Source organism: Camellia sinensis, chromosome 3 (assembly GCF_055761805.1).
Source record: "Camellia sinensis isolate YWXY chromosome 3, ASM5576180v1, whole genome shotgun sequence".
NCBI classification, from domain to species: Eukaryota; Viridiplantae; Streptophyta; class Magnoliopsida; order Ericales; family Theaceae; genus Camellia; species Camellia sinensis.
Genome location: NC_138963.1, coordinates 92,862,078 through 92,885,328, shown reverse-complemented (window position 1 = coordinate 92,885,328; position 23,251 = coordinate 92,862,078).

Below are 23,251 nucleotides of genomic sequence, written 5' to 3'. Positions count from 1 at the left end.
GGTATGTACATTCCCCTGTAGAAATACATTCTAAAAGCACATAGCAAGTAAAGAGAGCCAAAACACCCCTATATTGGGGTAGGGTTTCCCTGTCCTATTTTGTCAGGAGCTAGGGTTTCACTATGCACACAGCAGTTCTTAAACAACCTAATATCGGGTAAGCAGCCTGTCCTAATTCGGAATGGTCACTATGGATCCGAATATGAACTAGGTCGAATGGTCAAAAAGGGTGCCCCGGTAAACCGGGGTTTATGTTCCCATGCTGTCAGAGCCCATAGCCGGTCAGTCTTATGGACATGCCTTGACAAGACAAGCCTCCGGCAGACCGTTCAGGAATGGCAGATGGCAAACACTGTGTTCCTAGGCGCACCAATGCACATGCAATGCAAAGAAACATATAAGCGAAATCAAAACAGGATATCACGAGTTTGAGTCAAGCTCTCTAAAAATTTCCCCAGCAGAGTCGCCAGAAACTATAGACGCGCCCGCGGGGGACCTCGCTACAGTTCGGACTCGATTTGTATCACGGTTCTTAATCTGAACCAAAGAGTCCAAATCCGGCAAATCGTTTTGAGAAATAGATTTTTTTGAAAAGAAGTGCCAAACATGGACTGCTTTGCCAGATATAGAGTCGCCACCTAAATATTTTGAAATGGGGAAATTTAGGAAACCCTGACTCGGTGCCGAAGGCCACAAGTCCGTCATCACCAGAGTTGTCTCGGCTCGGGAGCTTGGGTACGATCGGGGAAGGTCAGCTATGAGCACCCCCTTTCGCCCGGTCCGAGGACCGGCCTCTACTAACCGTGATATCCAATTTTGAAAACGTTATGTGTTCTTAAACCAATTGTTAGCCTAGAATTACTATGTTATGCGCGCAGCAAACAAGTATAGACCAAATCGCCCAAATTGGAACAAAACATTTCATGTTTGTTTTGAAAATGGTTTGCTACTCGCAAGTAGGCTAAAATGCAGATTTTGCCACCCTCAAGTGGGCTTTTGGAAAAGATGGTTTTGCCACTATCTAGTGGGCTTAAAAATCACAATTTTAACGCATTATCCCAATTTAAGCAATTTGACCTCCACCCACAGGCATTCAAGCAGTTTATCTCATGTAAGCACTTAGCCGCATGGCAAGCATACTATTATGGCAACATTCACACGCATGCTGGATGTTAAAGCAAAAATACTTACATTGTACTCCGTGCCAAAACAGTAAACTACTTAGCAAACATGCATGTCCTAGTTCATGTTAAAAGTGGCTAATGCATCACATGCAAAATGCGATCTAGGCAGGCTCGGCTAGCCCTAAACATGGTATGTGGAAATGCACAATTATCACATATTCGGTTCAGAATTTGAAATACAAATGCGGTTAGCGTGATGTACCGAGCCTAATATATGCAATACAAATGCATGGATGCACGCATGCATAGCATAAGGTATGCTAATTTCAAAAATGCCCTAATCTACCATCATAAGCAGGTAAATAAAAGGGAAGAAAGAAATGGGGATTGGAAGACATACACACCACCCACACACACTTATTACAGATTTGCCCTCACTCAGAGGGCCCAAATAAATATTACAGTCCCAAAATAATAAACGAAAAAAATTATTACAAAATTTCTGATTTAATTTAAAGGAAAAGATGATAAAGGAAAGAAGAGGGTAGCCGCAGCCTCTGCCTCGGGATGCGCGAATGATGCATGCTCGAATCCGTCTCGCCCGAAAAACCCGTACTGTACTCCTGCCGCCTCTGTTTGTACTGCCATGTCTTTCTGAAAATTGCCAAAGTACTGGAGCATGTTCCTTGCATCCTGCAGAGCACCACCGGCCGGACAGAATCCCCACCGGCACTTCACAATTCCCATCAGCATTTGTTGGATTCCTCGGCACTCCAGATATTGCCGGTCGGCACTAAATTCTGCCGGTCGGCAGAAACTTCCTGCAGAAGACAATTTGACAGCAAACAGAGAACAGACAGTGCATGGCATGGGCTTCTCAGGTACATGTGGGCATGGTTGTGCTTCTTATCATGTTTTGGACTCAAAGAAGCACGACCCTCGATCTTTGAGCCATCAATGGAGCATGATGACCCAAGGGATCAAATTCGCCACTCAATGTAAGGATGCATGCAACAAACAAAATGAGATCCGAAGCCTTATCATGTCGAAGTCAAAGGCCCCGGTGACCGAGAATCAAGGTACATTGCATCACTTGGAGTATGAATGTCCCTTGACCCTCATATTTGGCTTGACACCCCAAGCCAAATGATGCAATGCATGTTTTGCTCACAAGGCTCAAAATGCAACATGGTACCAAGATGTAAAGCCCAACAAGCACTATGCAACCAACATGACAAATGTGTAATGCCAAGCATGCAAGGTGCGAATGTGGTGCAAACATAGACCAATTTGGTAATGGGATTAGCATGCTATGAGGCTTAATGAAACAATCATGCAACTTACATGAAACAAGCATGCAATGGAGCCTTTGGACCATAAAGGGACAAACCTTAGTCCACCCCAAGACGGCACCAAAAAGTGCCCAAAAAGATGGACAGCATCTCATGTTAACAAGCAAACTTATGGTCCCAAGGTTAAGGCACAAAAAGGAGACAACTTACTCCCACCAACATGACCTCTCATGGCATGATTAAAACAAGTAAAAACAGAATTTTTACATGCAAAATGGGACTCCAAAAACTCCTAAAATGGCAGCCAAGATGACTCCCACGAGGCATATGCACTAAAGCTCATTCCTAGGCACAAGAGGGTACACCCTTAAGGCATAAAAGAGGTCATGCATGCACACATACAAACATGATTCTTGGACTAAAATGTGGTCCTAGATGGTGTTAAATCATGAGGGTAATCACAACCATGCATGCTAGAGGTCAACATGCTTAAAGCTTTCAAGCCAAAATACAAAGCAAACCTAACAAACATGTCAAGCATGAACAAATGGATAACCAACAGATTTTTAGCATGGAAAAACAACATTAAAAACTTCATGGAACTAAGCCAACACACACAAGAATCATGGCCTAATCATGGGATGCACTTCTAAGCAAAATAGAGCAATACAAAGCAAGTACTACAAGCATACAAGGAGGTACAAATCCATCCAAAAATAGAGATCCCACATGACCTAAAAACACCCAAAAAGTTCTGAAATGAAGCAAAAACCAAGCAAGCATGCATGTCACCCTTTTGGGCCACAACTCAAGGAAACAAAACCATAAAGGGAGAGGGGTGTCCCTCCCCTATGCAAGACTTCAAACCAACTTTTTTGATACTGAAAATACACTGATTTTCAATGGTCAAAGGACCAAAACACTGAAGTGAACAAAACCTTATGAAAGAGGCACCAAAATGGACCAAATAAGGCCTAGAAGGGTGAGTTTACACTCAAACCACAAAATGACCTTAATGAAAGTGCTAAAGCAGGAAAATACAAGCCCTTTTTATGTTATACACAAGAGCTAAAACAGCAAGCAAGATAAGTAAAAAACAATTGCAAGTTTGGGGAATATAAATCAAGATGCTCACCCTTGAAGAACCTTTGAAGAACAAATGGTCTAGCCTCCTTCTTTTGATCAAAACCAGTCCAAAAACTCAAGAAACAACCCCCCAAGTCCCTCAATCTCGGAGTAAGGTGTGATGGTGTGTGTAATGGTGCAAAAGTAAGGTAAAAAACACCTTTTGAGCTAAGAAACACACACAAAGGAGGAGAGAGAGGGAGGTATAGAGATAATATGTATCTATATCTCCAAGGTCTGGTTTTTGGTTGCAAGAGTCTAACCTAGATCAAAGAGGAAGGCCCTCCTCTTATAAGACTCCCTCTTGCAAAGCTTATACAACAAGCTTGCTTAGAGGGAGATCCCTCCATACACGTGTATGGAGGAGGGAAGAGTTGGTGCCAGCTATCACAGCTGGCACAAAATATCTCCATAAAGTGGATGAACAGTGGTCGGCTGCCCAAAAATGCCATTTCAGCAAAAAACAGTGCCGACCGGCAACAAACTATGCCGACCGGCAATAAAATGTGTCGACCGGCAAACAAAAGTGCCGATAGAAGCAAGAAACCAGCCAGTGGCCTCTAGCCACTGCCGGTGGGGTGTGTGGATGGTCCACAAGCCCTACCCTGCCTCTCAAAGGCAAGACGCAAGTGTTTGGTGCAAAACCAGACACTAAACGGTTGAGTTCGGAGATCCTGAGGTAGGGCGCGCGAGCCGAGACCTCCGGGAACTCCAAACGAACACAAACAAGGATAATCACCAAATATTCAAACGGTGACGTCCAAGTCTTGAGGACGGTCAAAAATGGGGTGTCTACATAGTCCTTTGGAGAAAAATGTTGAGGATGTTGAGGGCTTCGTTTTGAGTCAAGTTCTACCCATCTTTCCTTCATGTCTTCTTCTTTGAGGTAGCGATTTCTTTTTGATTTTTAGCTTACTTATTTACCTTTTTAAAAGGGTTACTTATCTGGGAAATTTTAGTAAAACTTAGGGTTTGGTGTTGAAACCAAAATAGGGGTTTTCCAAATTTATTCTTGAAAATGGCTGTGGGAAAATGGCTATGTAAGATTAGTGTTGAGATTATGAAAATCTTTTCTTAGAATTGATTTTTGTAAGAAAATGGGGTTTTGCCCTAATTTTGAATATTTGCAAATTGTGAAAGAAAATGGGAAATGATGTCGGATATTGTGAAATTGGAACAAGGTTTATGTTGATGATGATGGTAGAGTTAGATATGTACTATCACTTCCATTGTAATTGATGAAATTATATATTTTGAATTGAATTTATCTACGGGATAGAAATATCTATTTTGAACTATCAGTAGAGGATAGTCTTTGATTGTTGTAGACATTGCATGAGGATTTGGTTGAACTGAACTAATTTCTCATCCATTGTTCATTGATCATCATTATACATTGAACATTGTAAATGTATTGGTTTTTAAAAAATGGGCGAATACCGTGGTGAATCTGGTTAGAGGGTGTGATTATGGTTTTATGATGTTAGCCTGTGTGTCCTTGGTGAAAGTCTAGAAACTCGCGCGGTTAGGTGCCGATCATTCCGGTTAATATTGGTAAAATAACTTTGGTAGTACATGTATAGCCTATTGGCAGACACGTACCTAGAGATTCCAAGTGTGTTATATCCACTACCCTATTTTTTATTATAAAATAATTATTTTCATGAATTGAATTATAATCTGGCATTGCATTGTTTTGAGATAGAAAACGTGAAATGTTTGGAAAATGGCATGTATGTGCATTCACCTTATGATTTTGCTAAGATTCATATACTATCTTACTAGGATTTGGCTCACCCTATGTGAGAAACAATTTTCAAGTACTGATGATATGCCTCCGCCAAAGACATAGCTTGGGAGAACCCGGAGCCTAAAACTTCCTTTTTGTTTTCTTGATGTGATTATTTTGTTAAGCCTCGGGCTTTACTTGTACTGAGATTAAACTCATTTTATTGTAACCAAGTATCGTCTTGGAAAGTTGTAGCCATTAGGGCATTTCTGTAATTGGTTTGTTTTCCTTTTTAACTCTTGTATCCATGGATATGTTATAGATTCAAAATCTAGGATTTGTGAATATATATTACATATGCCACCTTTTGTAATGATCACAGATATAATGAATAGAAGATATGAAATGGTTGATCAATTATAGTATTGTTATGAAATAGGTTGATGTTATTTATTTCGGGACATTACAAAGACAATTTTCTAAAATTTAGATCATTGGCATAAAATTTGATCCAAATTCAACTTATAAATTAGTTTTGTGAAGGTAGGACTAAAATAAGGCCTATATTTTAAGGCGACCAAGTATTAGATAGTTTTAATTAACAATAATTTTAAATATAAATATATAAATTTTTTCCCCAAGTTTAATTTCTTTTAATAAATATGCATATACATGTATATATTTTTTTTTATTTTTGCTAGGGTTAATCACACTGAGACCCGCTTAACTATTAATAAATATGGCATTCTCTCTCTCATCTATGAATCCGTACATATTGACTCCCTCAACTTTGAAAACTATACAAATACACTCTTTTTGGAGATGGTCCGGAGGGGGTGAAAGTGTTACATTTTTATAGCTAAGCAGATCAATATGTACAAATTCATTGATGAGGAAAGACAAAGTAATTTTTGTTAATAGTTGATTGCGGTCTTGGTGTAATTAACCCATTCTATTATAAAAAACAAATACTAACATATGTGTATTTGCCAATTTAATAACTAAATAAATAGATAAAGTGGTTCATGAGTTAAGCATAGACTAAGGTGGTGTTTGATAGCTGAAAACTGAAAATTAAGTATTGATATAGCGGTCCTAATTTAGACCGACCCATTTATTGCTTTTGAATTCAAGAAACCATATCTGTAACGGTCGCTATTCTTTCATTTTTGCTTCTGGGGTCGACACCATGAGTTCCTGAGGTCGACACCACCTTGCTATCTTACTCTTGGTGTCTCTACTGATTTTTGGGGTCGACACCAGTCTTCATAGGGTAGACACCACCTTGCTATTGTTTTTTGGGGTCGACACCATGAGTTCTGGGGTTGACCCTCTTGTCTGCTGCAAACATAAGTGCCTCAGCATTTCTTCTTGAGGGTCGACACCACTGCCTTGGGGGTTGACTCCTATGACTTATTTCTAGAATTTTGGGTTCGGTTTGGGCCCTACTTTTGGGGGTTTTTGACTTATTCTTTTCATTCACTTTAGGGCTATTGTTCTACCACTATAAATAGACCTTAAACACACTTTCCTCATTCATTTCTTCTCTCTCTCTCTCTCTCCTCTTTGAGCCATGAATCTGTCCCTTTCTCTCTAAACTCAATTTTTCTCACATAAATCTCTAGATCTACTCGGTTAGAGACATCTTTTCACCTTCGTCCTTCAAGAAAGGTTGTAGATCTCATCAAGGGCTTTGTTTTGATCCAAGAGCTTCGTGTTTTCAATCGACGTTGGCCTTTAGGACTTTTTGGCTTTCTCCTCTTCCGGAGTTAAGGTAGGGTCTATTTCCTTAACTCAATATGAGTTCAGTAACATATTTGTGACGTATTTTGTTATTTATATTTGGTAGTCATTTGGTTGATTTAGAAATGTTATTTTGGGCTTAAGGGTTTTGTGAAATTTGGGAGTTTTGGCCTATAGTTATACTACTACAATTATTTTCGGTATACAAATTGTATATGGATTTCAAAAAGGGAAAAGCCTCAACTTGTTGAAAAACCCTAAATGATATTGTTTTGGGAGTTGGATTGATTTTTGGTAAATGGTTTAATTGGAAAGAGATGGAAAGGAAATGATTATGGGATTTGAAAATGGGTGTTGTTACTCTTTTTGAAAAATATATATGTATTGTTATCTATTAATTATTGCATTAGAGATAACTATTTCAACTATCGATGGATGATAGCATTGTCATGTGTTAGAAATTGCTTTGGATTAGGCAATTTGAAATCATTCATATCATGGAGCATGTAATGGATTTTTAGAATTTGAAACCGTTTTTTGGAAAGACTCGAATTAGGCAATATTTTGAATCACACGTATTGTGCTATTGGAAAATAGTAAATAAAGTGGTAAAGTTATGAAGGGGTGTTAAAGTAGAATTAAGTTGGCATGTGTGTCCATGGTGAAAGACCTAAACTCGCGAGGTAGGTGTCGAGCCTTCCAGTTAGCAATGGTAAAAATGACATTGTGACTTGTATGGTTACCCATATAAACACTAGCCCTGGAGATTTATTCATTTTATTTATTATCATTTTAGCTTGAAATGATGTTTTTGAAAAAGGTTTTAGCAATATATTTGTTGTTGTTTAGCGATGTATTCGCATTTGATTTAGCAATGTATTTGCTGGTTGATATTGAGATAGCATAATTGGTTTTTTTAAAGTGATTTCATATCAAATAGATATTTTGAACTCGGAAAATGTTTTTATTAAGCGTAAGGTTTTGGTAATTTGAAAGAAAAGATTTTGTTAAGAAATCAGATGGATTTGAAAAATGAATTTGCGCATATTGTATATATGCATTGCATCATGATCATTTATGCTGGTAGAGCATATTTAGTTTTTCAAATATTCTCTACTAGGCTTTATGCTCACCCTACGTATCTAAAAATGTTTCTCACGTGTACATGTATGGATGTGGATTAAGACATGAAACTGTGTTCGGAACTGTGCAGGGTGGTTCTGTTATTTGTAGGCCATGGGCCATTAAATGTTATTTATTGGCCGTGTGCCATTCTTGTAACCCTTTGTGTATGATGTAAGCCTCTGGACGTTCAATTTAATTTATAACATCTGTGTACGTTTTTAGTTATAGAACATCCATTCAACTTAGATGTTGTATCTAAGAATGTATGAAATTGAATAAACACATGTATTGTGTGATTATATTATATTCATTTGCATGAGAGTTATTATCTATTGTTCATCATTGAGTGGTTTATTCACGTGAATCAAACCGTGTAATCTAATGCGTGACAATTGAAAACTGAATGCTGATTTTTTTAGGCTATAAAACTATTTGATAAAAATTTAAGTGTTGAACTAAATATAAGTTGTTCGATATATATAAGATCAAATTTAAAATTTATTCTTTTAAAATTATATATTTCAATTTTTATATTGTTATGGTGGTGGTAGTTGTAGTGGTGATGGTATGATGGTAGTGGTGGCTGTGGTGGCGGTGGCATAGTGGGGGTGGTGACGGTAGCGATAGCGTTAATGGTGGTGGTGGTGGTTGACTTTGCAATAACGATGGTAATAGTAGTAAAATGATCATGGTGCTTATGAAAACATTGATAATGGTATTGAAGGTGATAATAGTAGTGGTGGTGGTGGTGACAACGGCAGCGGCATGATGGTGTTGGTGGTTGTAGTAGTGGCTGTGGCGATGGCGATGGTGGAAGTCATGGTTGTGGCATGATGGTGATAGTGAATTTATAATAGTGTACATCGATACTTATATTTAATATTTATAAATTCAATCAGAATTAAATAAGTTTCATATGACTTAATTTTTTTTTTTAAGATTCAGTATACATTTTAAGAGACACTTAAATTTTTAATTATATCAATTATAGTTATCAAATGAACTTAACTATTTATCACTTAATAAATTTAGTTCTAGGTACTGAATCAGGTAATTAAACATCCCATATAAGATAATGTTTTAATGATTAAGTTTGAACTAAATTACTATAAAGGTCGATTTGATTGGATTCTATGTCATGTCTCACTCAACTCTAATTACTCAATCCAACTATTGTTCATTCTTATGTGAAAGTTATAAGGAAAATTATACTTTTATGCAAAATGATTTAACGTATAATTGGGCGAACTTTGACATAGGACAAACTAAAATTGAAAAATTTTATAGAACATTATTTATTTTTATTTTATCATAAATGTAATTTTTGTAATTTATTCTTCCTGTTTTTTCACATCCATCAATTAAATTATAACATTTATTTCTTATTAAAAACCTAGAACATACAATTAATGCCATAAATAAATAAAGAAAAACTCCAATTAAAATGGTTAAAATTTAATTTATTCTAGATTATTTTTTTATTCATTTCAAACAATTTTATGTTATTGTTTAATTTTAAAATTAAATTTCAACAATTTGTTTAAATTGTGTGTAACACGGATATGTGTAGCTCGACTTTTCGTGCTCCTTTCGGAAGACGAATAGCCTTACAATTCGGACTCCCATGGTTCTGAATCTGATTTCACAAGTGCAATGTGAAACAGTGAAAACACAAAAGAGTCCAAATCCAGCAATTCTTTTGGAAAATCAATGTTTCAATCAAATGCCAAAAAATGGACTGCTTTGCCAAATTTTAGAGTCACCACCTAAATATTTTTTGGAAAATTTAGGAAACCCAAGACTCGTGCGAAAAGCCATTAGTCCGTTATCATCAAAGTGTCTCAGCTCAGGAACTTAGGTACAAGAAGGGAAGGTCATGAATTGAGCACTCCACTCGCCCGATCAAAGATCGGTCTCTACTAATCATGATGTAATTTTTATTTACATTATATGCTCTTGTTCTGATTAGTAGGCTAACTTACTATGTGATGCACACAAGGAATAGACTAATTTGCAAGAATTGGAACATTTGATTTCGCGTTTTATTTGAAATAGTTTTATGAATTTGCCACTCGAAAAAATGGGCTTAAAATGGACGTTATCAAACTATCCCAATTCAAGCAACTAAACTTCATGTAACGTCCTCAAAATAAACCCATTATATATATCATTGACATGCATTATTTAATGAAAACAATTTATTAATTCACTCATCAGAGTATTACTAAATAAAAGCATTACATGTAACATTGAATAAAATGCCCTACAGGCTTACATCTTTCCAAGCCAACACTTGGATACAAAAATGTGAGTTCTAACTCATTACAAGAAAAGCCCTAGGCTTGAATGTTTACATGTACTAATAAATAAAGACAATTAACTAAAGATAGTCTTCTTCAAAATCCAGAAGTCAAACCCTCCCAAGCTAAGTCCTTGGAGGTAGCTTATCACCTGAACCTGAAAATGATGTTCCCATAAAGGGTGAGCCACAGCCCAGCAGAAATATACTAAACCAAATATAAGCATTGAATAAAGCAACAGCATTCAATAATTGGTTAACCAAGATAATCAGTTATATCTTTATACAGTTTCATGACATTAATATCTAAGACTCGTTTTACTTTCCAATATATTAATTCAATATGGCTCAGAACCTGGCCAAACTTACAACAGAGTACTATAGATATAACAAATTCACATTCTTCCAATATCAACAAACAATTGAGACTCAGGCTCAAACCAAAACACTTCATACTTCCAATTTGATACACATTTTAGTGCTGTATCAACAAAACACTTCAATATAAATAAGCACACATAAAAGTGATGCTAATGGAGTCCATCCCCTATCTCCTCCCAAACAAAATCCGGTTTAGAGGTCCATTCCCTATCTTCCCCTAAACCGTGGAGTACATCCCCTATCTCCTCCCACACAAAACAAAGTATGTAAACACATAACATATGCATCACACAATCAATACACATAATGTCTGTATTAATTCAACAGTCAAAATTAATGACTCAACTAATGTGATTAGTTTCAGTTATACCTAATCCACATGCATTGTCTACAACAATCACGACTATCCTCCACCGATAGCCCAAAACAGTTATTTCTAGACTTGGAAATAACTCTAACAACAATTCAATAGGCGAGTGATTTAAATTATCCAACTACACCATTTAATCAATAATTTCCCAATTTCATGAATTTAACCAAATTCCTCAATTCCCTTAAATTAATTATACAAATTAATTAATTATTACAACTAGGGTTTTTCCCAAAATTATCAAAGTAACCCCAACATATCAAAATACCAAAACTTAGAACAAAACTTATAAAATGGAGTAGGAAATCCCTACCTCGAAGAAAACAACCCAAATGGAGAAGACAGAGATGATACCCAAACACCAAAGTGCTCCAAGACGCCAACTATTCAGATTAAATGGAAGCCCTCGACTCACTCTATCTTTTTAATGAAGGATCTAGGGTAGAAACACACCCTAAGTGGGTCAAATCTAAGAGAGAAGGTGAGTAGGGAGAGAGAGAAGTCGGACCTAGGGTTTGGAATCAAAAAGAATGTGAAAAAGACTGATCAAAACCCGCTGCTGCGTATATAAACTGGACAGGCTCGCTCGAGCGAAGACATGGTCGCTCGAGCGACCAGACACAAGAAAACCTCGCTCGAGCGAAGAAAATCTCGCTCGAGCCAAGAATGCAATGCTTCAGGTCTGCAACCCTGGAGCATGCTCGAGCGACAGAATGCTCGCTCGAGCAAGGAACTCGAAAACAAACACCTCGCTCGCTCGAGCGAAGAAAGTATCGCTCGAGCGAATAAGCACTGCCCTCAGGTCTGTACCAGACGCAGTTGCTCGCTCGAGCGAAGCAAATCTGGATCGAGCCAGAAGACACAAAAGCAAACCTCGCTCGAGCGACCAAATCCTGGCTTGAGCGACCAACCCAAAAACTGGACAGCAACTCTTGGTTTACGAACCCAACCAACCCGAAACAAACCTGCCCAACACACCCTATAACTCCAAATGAGAAAATAAAAGACGACAACAACAAATATATAATGACAGAATAAACGGAACCCAAGTCCGGATACAATAATCAAATGGGAAAAGACCGGGGTCGCTATAACCTCCCCCCCCCCCTTAAAAGAATTTCGTCCCCGAAATTAAGCATAAATTTTTGAAAACAGGTTTTTCTCAATTCCCAAAGATATTATATAACAATAATAAACAACTTGACCCAATACTGGTCACTTCATCTCCTTATCAAGAGGCATCTCACAATATATAAAACAACATATATTTCAGCCTGCATCACTATTATGCATTATTCCTTTCAATGTTAGCAATTCCCATATCATAGTCAATTGCATGATATATACAACACATTTAACAATGCAATCAACATATGCAATGTTACACTGAACTTCTATAATGAAGCAAATTTCAAAATACACGCATTTACCGATACATACTCAATGTTTTACAACTTAAGACATATGTAAAGCTCTTAAGTTCTATAATATTACAAAATCTAAATACAAGATTACAAATCGATAAACATGTCCGGGTATTTTTCGTGAACTTCCAACTCACGTTCCCAAGTGGCTTCCTACACTCCGTGATGTTTCCACAAAACTTTGACCAAAGGGATGGTTTTGCCTCACAAAACTTGATCCCGCCTATCCAAGACCCGAACCGGTCTCTCCTCATACGAGACATCCTCATCAACCACTAAATCGGTCCAATCCAACACATGTGATGGATCCGGCTCATATTTCCAAAGCATACTCACATGGAACACGTCATGTACTCTGGACAGCTGCGGTGGCAAAGCTAAACGATAGGCAGCCTCGCCAATCCTCTCAAGGATCTCAAAATGACCAATGAACCGAGGGGACAACTTCCCGCTCTTCCCAAATCTCATCAAACCCCGTCAAGGTGATATCTTCAGAAAGACATGATCACCCACCTTAAACACCAAAGGTCTCCTCCTACGGTCAGCATAAGATTTCTGACGACTCTGTGCTGTAACAAGCCTCTTACGGATAAGCTCAACTTTCTCCGTCGTTTCCCTCACCAACTTCGGACCCAACAGAGGTGCATCACCCACCTCGGCCCAACAAACAGGAGATCTACACGGTCGGCCATACAAGGCCTCAAACGGTGCCATACCGATACTAGACTGGAAACTGTTGTTGTAGGAAAACTCCACCAACGGCAAGTGCCTCTCCCACGACCCACTAAAGTCTAGAACACACCCTCGAAGCATATCCTCAAGGATCTGAATACTACGCTCGGACTGCCCGTCAGTCTGCGGATGATAAGCCATGCTAAAGGTCAACTTAGTGCCTAAGGCACTCTGCAAACTCTGCCACAACCTGGCAGTCAAACGAGGATCTCTATCTGAGACGATTGTCACTGGGACCCCGTGTAACCTCACTATGTCCCGAATATATAAATCGGCCAGATGATCTACCGAATCTCTCACGCGCATCGGAATGAAGTGCGCCGACTTAGTCAACCGGTCTGCAACCACCCAAATAGCATCACTACCCCGCTGAGTCCTCGGAAGACCCACAACGAAGTCCATGGTGACGTGTTCCCACTTCCACTCGGCAATAGGCAGGGGTTGCAACAAACCCGCTGGCCTCTGATGTTTGGCCTTCACTTGCTGACAAGTAAGGCACTTAGATACAAAAGCTGCCACATCTCTCTTCATACCCCGCCACCAAAACTGGCGACCCAAATCCCGATACATCTTAGTGCCTCCCGGATGCACCGCAAGGCGTGAATGATGAAACTCTCGGAGTACCTCCTCTCGGCAAGACTCCGGCACAAGTAGACGGTCTCGGTATCTCACACTCAGGTCAGAATACACCGTCAAACCCTTCTCAACCTTCCCACTGGAAATTTTCTCACGGAGAGATTCTACCTCAAGGTCACCTCTCTGAGCCTCTAACACTCGAGTCACAAGTGTAGGCTGTGCAATAATAGAAAATAAGGCCGCAGCCTCAACGGATTCGCCCAAAAGTAAATCAAACTCCCCAAGTGCACCCAACATCTCCCATTCTCGGATGGCTATACTAGCTATGTCACCAACAGGTTTCCTGCTAAGGGCATCGGCCACCACATTGGCCTTTCCCGGATGATAATGCAACTCAAAGTCATAATCCTCTATGAATTCCATCCACCTCCTCTGCCTCAAGTTCAAGTCTTTCTGTGTAAACAAATATTTCAGACTCTTATGACCTGAGAATACCTCAAATTTCTCACCATAAAGATAATGCCTCCAAATCTTCAAGGCAAATATCACAGCTGCTAACTCTAGATCATGCGTAGGGTAATTTTGCTCGTGAATTTTCAACTGACGTGAGCCATAGGCAACTACTTTCCCTTCTTGCATTAACACACAACCCAGACCCTCTCGTGAGGCGTCACAATAGACTGCATAACCCAACCCTCTCTCTGGAATAATCAATACTGGAGCGGTGGTCAGTCTAACTTTCAATTCCTGGAACGACTTTTCACAAGTCTCACTCCATACAAATTTGACTCCCTTCCGAGTCAACCTAGTCAAAGGCGAAGCTAATCTGGAGAAATCTTTCACAAACCGACGGTAATACCCAGCTAACCCCAGAAAACTGCGGATCTCAAACACACTCTTAGGCTGGGCCCAATCTTGCACTGCCTCAGTCTTGGATGTATTAACAGACACTCCTTCCCCAGAAACTACATGGCCTAAGAACTTGACCTCTTCTAACCAGAACTCACACTTTCCAAACTTAGCATAAAGCTTATGGGCTCTAAGCAACTCAAGCACCACTCTCAAGTGTTCCTTGTGCTTCTCCTCAGAAGGTGAATAGATAAGGATGCCGTCCACAAAGACAACTACAAAACGATCTAAAAATTCCCGGAATATCCGGTTCATCAAATCCATAAAAACTGCCGGTGCATTGGTGAGCCCAAATGGCATCACCAACTTATTACATAATTGCTCTTGTGCAAGAGGGTGCGAATCAAAGTCTGAAAGTCCAAATTAAACTAATTATTACAAAATTGAATGAATAAATAAGTGATGAATTAACTAGCTAACTACTCTATACAAATAAGGATAATCATGATAAGTACACTAACTATTTAACCTAACTAGCTATAACAATTACAAATAAACAATAATAATAATTACAAAACTAATAATTAACAAGACTAATTATAACAACAATAATAAATTAATTAATTATAACAATGCAAGGAGCATTAATTGAAAATAATGATGTAAGCAAGGATGCACAAGGGTTGCATGCACAATATCCGAGAACAACTCTGTCTGCCTAAGCTTGCTCTGTTTCATCTTCAATCACTACCCTCTGTTTTTTGCAAAATACACTACTGACCAAACATTGATTATCGGTCGGCCCTCAATGAAGCCCGGTCGGGCCTAAAGAAGGCTGGTCGTGCCTCAATGTCATGTAAAATTTTGTTTTGTGCTTTGAAGTGAAAACAGTGCAGATATAGTCTTCTGAACTCTATTTGTCACTCTCACACTTCTCTGTCATGGGAAAGCATCGAGAGAAGGTTGGAATCGTTTCTAAAACCATCAATGAGCAAGTTGATTTCTTGATGATTTCGGGTACAATTTGGACAAAAATCAATAAATGCAATGAACAACAATCACCCCTCCCTCCTATCATAGAGTGAACTTAAAGAATGAGGTAGAAACGCTTCAAGATTCATCAAAACATCATGCATTGATGTAAGACAACCCTTGACACAATGGATTCGGCATAACGTCTAGTCGAACCCTAAGCAATATAACTCATTTTCTTTATATGGGTTGGTTCATTTTAAGCCAAATTCATTAGTCTTTACCATCATTTAATCCATTAAGTCCAAGATGATTGTTACATCCACTAGAGATTACGTCCACTAAGTGAGAAATATGTCAAACGGAAGGTGATTCTCAACATGAAAAAGAGACTAATCCATTGGCAATGAACCTCCATAGAGATTAAGCCATTCAGCATAAATCGCTAGTTCATGTTTTGAATAATCGTCAACCGGTTCAAATAATTCTCAAATGAAAGAGATGAATAGCAAGTTAATTATTAAAATGAAGTTCGTAAACATGGAAGTTAGTTAAAGAAAAGCTAAGAACAATATACAACAAGCTATGTAGGCAAACTTATGAGACAACAACCAAGATAATCAAAGCATGAACTATTTAAACAACCTAGAACAGCCCCAAAACAGCCCTTAAGAGATGAAAAACAGTGGCTCAAAGTGCATGAAAAGAGCCTAAAAAGCTAATCAACAAAGAGAGAAAATAAGACTAGTAAGTAAAAACAAGGAGGGGTATCTAACCTCTCCATTTTTGAAACCTCAAAGCATGATTTTTAGCCCTTTTTTAACTCCAAAAATCAATTTAGAGAGCAAAGAAAAAAAGTGTAAAAGTAAGGATTTGAGCTATAGGTAAAGGTGTAGAAAGAGTGTAAACTCTCTCTACCCTTTTGGTAGCTCTCCAAACCCAAACTCAAACACTTGAAAGAGAATCAAAACAACACAAGACTACAAGAACTAGATAGCAATAGATAGAACAAGAAGTAAAAGAGAGGATGACAAGCTCATACCTCTTAAAGAAGTGAGCTTTTGCTTATGAATCAAACTAAGTCTCAACACACTCTCAAGCTTGAATTATGGTGTTCAAGGCTCAACCAAGGTTCATAGGCTAAGGTGTGAAGGTGTATATGGTGTATGGATATAGAGTCAAGGTGATAGGATTGCTCAAAGGGTTGCTTACATAAGAAGAAGGCAAAGAAGGAGCTCTCAAGAAGGTGTAGAGGCCTTTTAGAAATTCTTCAACCCTCAAAACAGAGATATATGGTTGTTTTTATAGAATTTGAGCAAGATGGGTCGTAAATATCTTCAAAAATGGACAGCTAGCAGGCTCTCGCCCAGAACAGTGTTTCTCGCTACTAAGGCACGGCCGGCCTTCAATAGCCACGACCGGTCCTCAATGTGTTCCCCTATTTTTCTGCTTCAGACTCAGTAGGGTGGCACAATGTGTAAAAATGGATTTCTTGGGTATAATTAGTGGGAATATGTAAGGTTTGGTATCGTTTCGGAGCTTAAAATATGGTCACTTTATTGAGGCCTCGAACCACTCACAACACCACTTTCATCATTGAATGTACCAAGCAAAGCACTCGAGCCTTGCGGGCTGTCAAAAATGGGGTGTCCACAGTACGCCGCTAGTGTATATATATACTTGTGAATGAACCGTACCTAAAGGCACTCCCATCCCAACCCAACCCAAATTTAGATTTTTAACCTAAATTTAGTTTATCAAATATAGCGGTTTTATCAAATTTAGGTCTTTTGGCCGAAATTTAGTTTTTAACTTCTGACCTAAATTAATTAATTGAAACTTTTAAAATCTGAATTGTATTGAAGTGAAATATGGACAACACTGCAATATTAAATGAGATCATAAAGCTTACTTTATATAAGTGAAACTACTCATTCGCTAGTTCCAATATAAAAGTTAATAATTGTTTAGGTCAGAAGTTTATTTCAAATAAAACAAATCTAACCACTATATTTTGATAAACCACTAAAATTGCGATTAAACCAGCGAATTAATCAAATCGAAAATGGTTTAGCCTAATCGGCTAGATCAAAAAACCAACCAACTTACACAAAAACTAATTAATTAATTTAAATTTAAAATTTTATTTTAAAATTTAAACTGTCTTTAACTGAAATATGCACAACACTACAATATTAAATAGAAGCATAAAGTTCACTTTATATAAGTGAAACAACTCACTTTTTCTTTCTTTTCTTGATGTGTGATTGTGTAGAATAAAAATTAACAATTGTTTGGTTGAAAAATTTATTTCGAATCAAACAATCTGAGCCATTCAATAGTTAATTAGGTCAACCTACATTGTTCTAACTAATATTATCTCATAGATACTTTAAAAACCCATCATATTTTATTATAAAGATATATTCTCACCATATAAAAACAAAACAAGAAGGATGCAACTTGAGCTAGTTTAAGCCAAGTTAGCTTATAGAATTTTAGAGTTTTAAGTAATATATATATATACACTAGGTAAAAAAGGCCCTGCAAGGCATGGGGCGAATGATAAAAATGAAAAGATTATATGGATAATATAAATTAAGTTGGTGTTGGAAAAATTGGTTTATTGGCTAAAAAAATCACCTTTTTTTAAATTTTTATCTTTGTTGTTTTTTTCAAAATTATGTCATAATTTTTTGCTATAACTTTTTTCATTTTTTAGCCTTTTAATTTTAAAAAATATTACTTTTTGTAGTTATTTTAGTCATTTGCCGAACATGCATGACCATTTTGTACCATATTTAACCTTGGTTTGGTAAATATATTCGGACTAAATAAGTACATAAGGACAAAAAAAAGCCATAAAATGACAAAACACTTGACTTTTGATGCAAAATTACCAAATTGACCCATATACAAATAAAAAGTCAAAAAAGCATCATTTCCAAGTGAAGGGCAATTTTGTCATTCTAATGAAAAAAGCCAAAAAGCCAAACAAGAAAACCAAACAAACAAAAAAGTCTCAGGCTAAAAAAGTCAAAAAAGCCAAAAAGTCAAGTTTGCCAAACGACACCTAAGTATATTTTGCACACATTTAGAATCACAATAATTAGTTAGTAATCCCAAAGTATCATGTGACAAATTACATGGTGTTCCAAACAAATTATGTAACTAAAATTTTTATGGGTAAGATACGCTAAAGTCATTTTTATTATATAATTAAAAGATACAGATGCCTCAATTAGTGTGTTTTAAAATTCTTGTTAATCGAGAGTACTATATAAATAATATCATATAATATTTTTAAAGAATATTTAATAATTTTTTTCTACAAATTCATTATTATTCAATAGATTATTATACCGTAGGCTGCCGTCTTTTTTATTACCAAAAAGTCAGATTGCAAGCCCAACAGGCGGTAAAATTCCAAAAAACTAAAAAAAGCTAAAAATAAATGAAAATCTGAATAAAAAGTTGTGTATATTTTTGTTTGAATTTTTATTTATTTTTAATAAACTTGTTCATATTTTAGTTAATTTATTTTTTATTTTTTAAATATATCTAATCATGTTGCATCTAAAAAGTTAAAAGAAGAAGAAGAAGAGGAAGAAGAAGAGAAATTTACTTATAAATCTCATTTAGAGGACTTATAACTCAATAAGTCCACAAAATGTTCTAGTATTCTACCTAATCTCATACATTTGAACTTATATTTCAATAGATCATTTTTTCCATATAGCGATTCTGGTTTAAGACCCGACCCATTTGATATTCTGAATTCGGGTTTCATGATTTTGTATAGTTGTTCTTGTTTTATTCTTCTTTTCCCTCCTTGAGTTTGGCTATTGGGATGTGTTGGCTGTGTTTGAAACAAGTTGGTACCTTTTTTTTCAAAAACATTGTTGCCCAGAATTTTGTTTCTATGCTTGAGTGGGCTTTGTGAACTTTCAGTAATTTTGCAAGTCTGCAAAACTATTAGGACTTGTTATTCATCGCTCAAGCGAAACTTTTTGCTCTTGAGCAGCCTTTTTTGTAGAACCCCGTATTTTTTAGGTATTAATATTTTAGTGAAAGATATTTGTGATAAGATTTTTAGATAAGAACTTAACTTCTTTATTCTATTTATCTTATCTCTTTTTATCTCCACCTCATTATTATTCATATCCTTTGTTTTCTAATTTTTTTTTATTATTCCTGGGCACTATATAAATTTTATTTTATTATTTTTTTCATCAATTCCTTGCATGCCAAGTAATCTTTTATTTTCTTTTAATTTCTTTGATCTTCCTTTCTCTCCAAGTAAACCCATTTTTCTTGCCCACCAAGTAAAGTTCCTTTTCTTTTGCCCCAAGTCATCCTTTTCTTTTTTCCCAAGTATCTTTATCTATAAATTGAGCTCACCTCTCAACTATTTCTATCATTTTTCTTCTTCTTCTTTCATCCTTTTGTTTTTGCTTCATCTCTCTCTCTCTCTCTCTCTCTCTCTCTCTCTCTCTCTCTCTCTTCATTTATTATATAGATATAGAGTTTAGATTAAGAGTGTTTAGAATGAGATTAAGCATTTTCATAGAGGAGGAGAGTTGTAGATTTTGTGAAACCTTACATAACTTATGGCTTAGAATTTGGAGATCCATAGAGAAATATCGAGATTTGAGTGTTGGCGACAGAGGAGATTGATTTGAGGTAATTCGGGTGGTATACAATATGATTCCTTTAAATCCCTTTGCTAAGAGTTTGCTTTAATTACTTCCAATTTGTAATCCTTTTGATTATTGTGATCATTTGATAAATCATGTGAAATCATTATCGGTTGACACGTGTTAGTACTCTGGTCATTTGATAAATTCTGTGTAGTTAGTGTTGATTTGTTCGGCTAAATGACGTGGATATGCTCCGTACATGGATCAAGTAGACCTTGCCAATAGCTTGGACCAATAGCCCAGATAAGCAGTTGTGCTTGAGTGAGGTAGGTGAGGCCGGTCACTGGTCATATACTGAGTAGGACCAGATATTTGGTCTTGAATAAATTATCATATGTCGAGTTGGCTTGTCTGTGCAATTTGGTAAATTGCTTGGTATCTCAAATCGAATCATTTGTGCCATGTCGTAAATTGTAAGATCCTTGTTAATTTATTCTTTATCCAAGCATTGTTATTCCTATCATATCATATACTTCCTGAATTAATTTATTCTTTGGGTATGGAGCAAATCTTGTGGCGATTGGAGTTGAAGCATTTAAAGGATTATTGAGTTGGAGATTTTTGGATCGACAACTATATATTGTTTTTTGGGGATTTGTATAAATTATAAATTATGAATTATAGACATTTGTGTAATTATTTTGGAGCCAATTTTTATTTTTGAGGTTATTAATTAGTTAGAATTTTAAATATGAGATTGATTTGATTTATTAACGGCTCGGAAGTTGGGGTGTTACACTTTTTGCGCTCAAGCGTTGGCCTTCTATCTATAAAACTACTGCGAGTGTGTATTCTACACTCAAGCATCACTTCCTCAGCTTGAGCGGCAATTATTTTTGTGTCTAGGCACTCGAGCGTCATTTCTTGCACTCGAGCAGAATGCGCATATGTCAGTCTGTAAAAATCACTTTTTAATTCACTTTTTCATATCTCTCTCTCTCTAAACTTTCTAAAAACCCTAAGTTGAGACTCTCTCTCTCTCTCTAAAACTCACCTTCTCTCTTCTAAAACACTTGGATCCATTGATTTCTCTACCCTCCTTCCTTTGAGAAAAATGTAGAGCTCACTTAGAGCTTCGTTTTCATCCAAGCAAAGTTGGATTTCGGCTTCCTTGAGGTTTCTCCACTCTCCCATTAGTCATCTAGCTTTGAGGTAGGGATTCTCTACACTCTTGTATGATTTTAACTTAGCTATTTGTCTTTATAAAACAATCTTGTGATTTTGGAGGATTTTGGACAAACCTAGGGTTTTGGTTTAAAATCAAAAGAGAAATTTTTAAATGGATGTACTGAAAAGGGTTGTGGGATGGAAATGAGGTTGAGTTATGATAGAATTGTTGATTTGATACTTGGAATAAACTTTGGAAGAAAAGGAGGTTTTGTCTTAAATGTCTCAAATATTTATTTTGTATAAATAAATGAAATTGATGTTAGAAATCTGAAATTGGATGGATATAGATATAGATGGTAGAATCAGATATGTATTATCACTTACGCCTTAAATTTTGAAAAGTTTATCTGTATTGGAGATTTTATATCTATTTAGAAATATCTATATTGGCCTATTAGTGGAGGATAGCCATGATTGTTGTAGAAATTGTATAAGGATTTGGTGAAGTGAAACTAATTTCTCATCCATGTGCATTGAACATTATTGCTCATTTAATACATTGCAAATGTATATGGTTCTAAGAAAAAAAAAAGGGTGAACATGGGAAAGAGGTGTGTATCACCAAATTAAATTGGCCTGTGTGTCCGGTGTGAAAGTCCCGAAAAACGCACGCATACATGGGAGCCGATTCCCACAGACAAAATATTCATAAAATGGCAATATAGTGCTTGTATAGGCTACGTTTACATGGGTGTTGTTTGATTGTTTCCAACGGACGAAATATCCGTGAAACGTTGTACCGATTTAAGAATTTCCCCCTGTTTTCTATTGTAAAGAACATGATTAGAGAATTGTGATATAAATAAAGCATGGCATGGTCTTTGGAAAGAAATGTAAAACTTTTTGACATGGGCATTGCATATGCATTTCCCCCTTATATCTTTATTAAGATTCAAATATTGTATTGGATTATTTCTACTAGACTTTGACTCACCCTATATGGGGAAAATCATTTTCAGGCGTTGGTGAGATGCCTCCACCAAGGCAGTAGCTTAGAAGGATTAAAGCAAGATCTTCATTTTGTTTACTTGTTATTATTATTTTGTACTAGCCTAGGGCTTTATCTGTATTGGATTTAAATCCATTACGATATAGCCAAGTACAATATTGGAAAGTTGTAGCCTTCAGGGCATTTCAATTATCTGTTCAACTTTTATTTCATACTTTTGTTGTTGACACATGCTATAAATTCAAGGTTAAGACTTATTAATGTATATTTGCATGTGTCACCCTTTTGTACAACTAAGTCTTATGTAATGGAAGGATATTATAATTTGATTTATATTGTTACTTATTGATTTCCGTGGATGGTCTATTATATTTATTTCGAGGCATTACAACTTGGTATCAGAGCGTGTCGGGTTTGAATATTTTGGGTACGTGGGAAGTGGTTATTACCACAATGGGTTTGTCTTGCTTAAAAGAGGCATTAGTATATATGATATGTTATGTGATAATATGCATATGTGGTTATATGGGTATGGGATTTAATTCCTAAAATATTGATTGGGTCTACGGGTTTCTAGAAGTCTTATTAGAAGAGCACTTGATTACTGTTGTTTATTGGAACTTTGGCAATGCCGCAAGACGATCATTATCTAGGAAGACAGTTCGTATGTTTTTATGTGACTACGTGCTTA